Source organism: Ooceraea biroi, chromosome 2, assembly GCF_003672135.1.
Source record: "Ooceraea biroi isolate clonal line C1 chromosome 2, Obir_v5.4, whole genome shotgun sequence".
NCBI classification, from domain to species: domain Eukaryota; kingdom Metazoa; phylum Arthropoda; class Insecta; order Hymenoptera; family Formicidae; genus Ooceraea; species Ooceraea biroi.
In genome coordinates, this window is record NC_039507.1 from 5,487,490 (window position 1) to 5,492,372 (window position 4,883).

A 4,883-nucleotide genomic window follows, 5' to 3' on the forward strand; every position below is an offset into this window, starting at 1 on the left:
GAATAAAAATAGATATTCATATTAAATTTTGTCCTAGAGGCAATTCGAACGATTCGAACGAGTAACGATTGGGAAATGTGTAATACATAACTGTGTAACGTAGCTTCTGAAAACCTCGACTACGTTACACATCACGATATCGAATTATTACCTAAAAGTAACTGTAGTGATGGGCCTCAATGTCCGCACTAGCTCAATATCTTACACGTAATTATTATAGTCGATTAGATACTTAATGCGCCGCGAAATGCGATACACGATGGATGTTGCTCCGGATGCAGATATTTAAAATCTGAGTATTGTCTCGTGGCACAAGGCATGAAAGACAAAGAGAGGAGAAATTTCGAGCTCGCCGGAGGGAATTTTCCAATAACACGATACCCGACGGTATTTTTCAATTTAAGTTAACGAGGACCGCGACTCATCATCTTTAATACGCGCGTTGAAATTTCTATCGGCAGCGGAGCGAAGTACGTCGTTCCCGTGCTCCTTTCGTCCAATACCAGGCGGGATAACGACACCCCGAGACCCTCGATTTACTTGCCGCATTAATCAAGAAATGGTTCGACGGTGAACTCTACACGAAACGGCCGGAATGTACTCTCTTCTTTTCTCTCGATGCACTCGTTTGATTACTCGTCAGGCGAGAATATCGCAACATTTTCATACGTGCGCCAATCCAGTGCGATAACGATTTCCTACCGGCACGGGTAAACAAGCGTACCTTCGACAAACTCCTTTGTCAAGTTTCCGCGCATTAAATTCAACGCGCACATATTTATTGCTTATTCGCAAAGTGCTTCGGTCGGCTATATGGCATGATCGGTTTCGAACACGGCGTGTCGTTAAATCGACAAAGTCGTCGTGAACATTTGTTACTCAACTTGAATTTGTACTCGTCAGTCGATATTGTATATATAATACAAGCTGCAATTTTCCGATTCACCGCTATTCCGCCGTTACATTTATCTTCGTTACCGTTCTGCAACATGCAGCATGCTTGCATCGGTGATTCTCATTTATATAATCACTCGGAATTTTCAATATTAAAATAATCAATCAAATCAATCAGTTGAAATATGCAAAATATGATCGGAATTGCAATACAAGTAAAGTTGAATTGATAACAAAAATATTGTTAACGTTCATTGAAAAGCATTAAAAATGTGAAATTGTAATTTGTTTAATTCTTTGATGCATTAGTTATGTATAATATGTAACTGCATATGCATATGATTTAGATAAGTCAAAGAATATTGCAACTAAAGTTTCAAATTACTCGCGATAACGCCCTTTCCATAATCCACCTCTGGCGTGATTAATTACGTGCTCCCTTTCAACCCTATTTTCGCATCATTTTATTATACCTTTCCACTTCCGTGTTCCAGCGCACGCAGACACGTACGCACGATTCACGTGCGACGTCCGCCGCCGAGAAGGAGAGCTCGGCTGATGACGATCGAGCGACACCGAGAGGGAGAACATGATAAATCGCGACCGGAGACACGGGCACGGGTGGCCAGTGATAACGATTTATTATAACGAAGGACGAACAAGGAGGCAGCGCGCCGACAAAGACGCACGTACACACGCGCGCGCGCGCGTAACGAGGAGGATCGTGGAGCAGAAGCGGCGTGCGAGAGAAGTGCGAGAAGGACGTAGTGGTCAGGTGCGGTAACCGAGCCCAGTGTGTGTACCACCCCTGACACGGGGGTGCACAGAAACGCGTCAGCGTGGTGCCGTGCGCAGGGGCGCGCCTGGCCGTCGGCTCGCCGCAGATTAGCACGCGATTAGCGGCTTCTCGGCCCATTCCGGCGAACAGGCCTGGCCTCGCGGCCTCACGTCGGCGCGGTGGCCGTGGCGGCCCCGGGGGAGCCCCACGCTCCCCCAATAGCCGTGCCACGCCGCGCCACGCCGAACGGAAGTGCCAGCCCGATTTCGGGCTCGGCCACGACGATCTTAGGCTGCACCACGACGGCGACGGCGACGACGATGGCGACGATGACGACGGCGACGACGACGACCACGACGACGACGACCACGACGACCACGACAACGACGACCACGACGACGACGACGACGACAACCACGGTCGGTCCTCCTCCACGTCTCCTCCGTCTCTCGCGCAAGCTCTCCTCTCTCACACTCTCTCCCTCTCTCCCTCTTTCTCGCCCTTTCTCCCTCCTCCTCCCTCCCTCCCTCCCTCCCTCGGCCGTTCGATCTCTCTTTCTCGATTTTTGCCAGGCTCTCTCCCCAGTCTCCTTCTCCCGCTTCCTTATCTTACCCACGTTCTACCTTTGTGTATTCTGCTTTCCTTTTTTCTCCTCTATCGCGTTTGATGTTCATTTATAGCTATATTCGCGATTCCCCTCGCTTCTTGCGCTCCCCTTAACGCGCTCTTTCTCTCTTGATCTTTTCTCACCTGCTTCTTACCCTTTTCTCAACCCTTTCTCTCCCTTTACCTCTCGCCCACCTCGTCCACTCTCGTACTTTCTTTCTTTCTCTCTTTTCCGTTCTTTATCTTCTCCCTCATCCCCTATCGCACGCTATCCCAACGCACTCTCCGCCTATCCTTCCCAGTCATCTCCCGATCCTAACGCGGGGCGCGAAAGCTACTTTCCTTTTTATCGCTACTACTGTAGACGGCGGCGTGCACGAGCTTCCCTTTATCGATTACGACGCATGCCGCGCGGATTTACGAAGAGCTCCGTCCCTCCCACCAATCTAACTGATATGAGAGAGAGAGAGAGAGAGAGAGAGAGAGACTTCACTAGTCTTTTCTACCTCACCCCTTCATGTGTAAACGCGACAAGAACGGGAAGCACATAGATACGTTCTTCACGTGGGTGGAAGAGAGCGTACGTTGTCACATATGCCTATCTGTCTGCCTATCAGTTTGTCTGTCTGTCTGTCCGTCTGTCCGATCGTCCAGATGCATCGTGCGCGCGCGCACACCTGTATGTTCGTATCTGTCAAGTGCGCCTGCAGCAGCCGTGTTACACGTGTGCAACCATAAATCTGACACGCCGATGTTGGGCGGCTGATAGCCAGCCTCGAACTGCTCCTCCGTTATGGTTACACGCCGTGACAACGGCAGCGGCAGCGGCCCGGCCCGGCCGTGCGTTCTCCACTCCTCTCGGATCACCCTCGCGGCTGCGAGGGTTCGGGGCAAAAAAATCACCACCCTCTCGCGTCGCGACCCGTCCCGAGCGCCGCATCGCAACGCTATCTGCAAGTGATTCAAACGTGATCCTTTGTACGAGGAATTGCCCTTTCATCGCGTGCCTCTGTTTCCGTAATCCTTAATACTTTTGTTATTTCTTTGTTAAAAACAGAGCGCGATGCGTCAAAGAATGAAACAGAAAGAGGATGAAACGATATAAGTTTTATAGCTTTATTTATTTATTTAATTTTATTTTCGTCTTTAAATCGTATTATGATTTAAGGACGAGTAAGTCGGATGAGAAGTGCAATCGTTATTATGTTCGTCGAGCTGATTATGATCTGATCTATTAGTGTTACAGATCTCTGTTGGGGTGGAAATCAATGACTCCATTTTTGTCGATGGGGAACATCGAGTATTACCAATGCATCAATACTTTTGAAATAAAATATGGTAGCGCTGTAGCTTCTATTTTTAATTTTCCCTGCTCTGATTGTGGGCAAACTAGCGTTATATACATCAGAATTTATTTTATCAATCAATTTAGAAACGTGATAAATTATTATAAATTATTATGCACTTAATTCTGTCCATCTTTGCCGATGTAATCGTGGTTTATAATTAATTTTTTATTCGTTTATTTCTATAAATTCATACATAGAATTATATTAATTCTTCTGTTTTCTAGATATTTTTTTCTAGATATTTAAATTTTTGACAAAATTTAATTTAATCCGAAGCATTTACTAATTTGTTTTAGTTTTGATAATATGTACAAACGATTAGAAAAAAAAGAAAAATGGAAGTAAAAATGGAACGTCTTCAATCGAACGACATCGATTCATTATATGTCTGACAAACGCGATACTGTAACTACTTACGAGAGAGAGTAGAGTGTTGACAGTTAAGTCACGTTGAAATTCTATTTTCATTTCTCTAGAGCATGTAACGTTTGCTCTTTCAAATATTAAAGAGATTCTGTAAGAGAAACAGATATGTTTAAAATTTTCAATATAAACATGATTTTACCATAGCCATTAATCAAAGAGTTTATATATATTAATATTTGAAACATCAAGTTTTACTTTTTGATAATTATAGAATTATAATAATAATCAATCTCTTTTTATATATTTTTATATAAATGTCTCTTCGTAAAATAATAAAGTATATTTGTTTAACATTTCATAACATTTGTATATCTTTTTCTTTATGGTGTTTTACATTTTTTTATTACAGAATATCATAAAAATAGAAAAGTTTCGAGATTATTATATAGTGACAAGGTGTTGTTTGTTAAAGTATAGAATTTACCAGGAAACATGTCAAGATACAGAAAAGTTGATTTCATTTATCTGCGATAGCATCAAAGCCCCAGCTTATCCGATTCTATTTCCGCTTCTCTAGCGCTCGTAATAAGTTCTATCAAGCGCCACGAGTACTGGTGATATAATTATCGTCGCAAATACACGTTACACGAATGAGCGCAATAACGTAATTGCTCCGCGTTATTTTTGGAAAACACGCGATCGTGTCAATTATCGGGTAATGCCTCTGAAAACGAGTGGTAGCACTCCGGGTGGCATCTAGCAGCGCTCATCTGATGCTAACACCGTTTTGCAAAAGCAAACATGACGCTTTACCGTCGCGATTCCCGCGTGAAGGTTCTCCCTGCCACCGCCAGGTTGCGCTACTGCGGCGCGCCACCATCGCGGCGGAG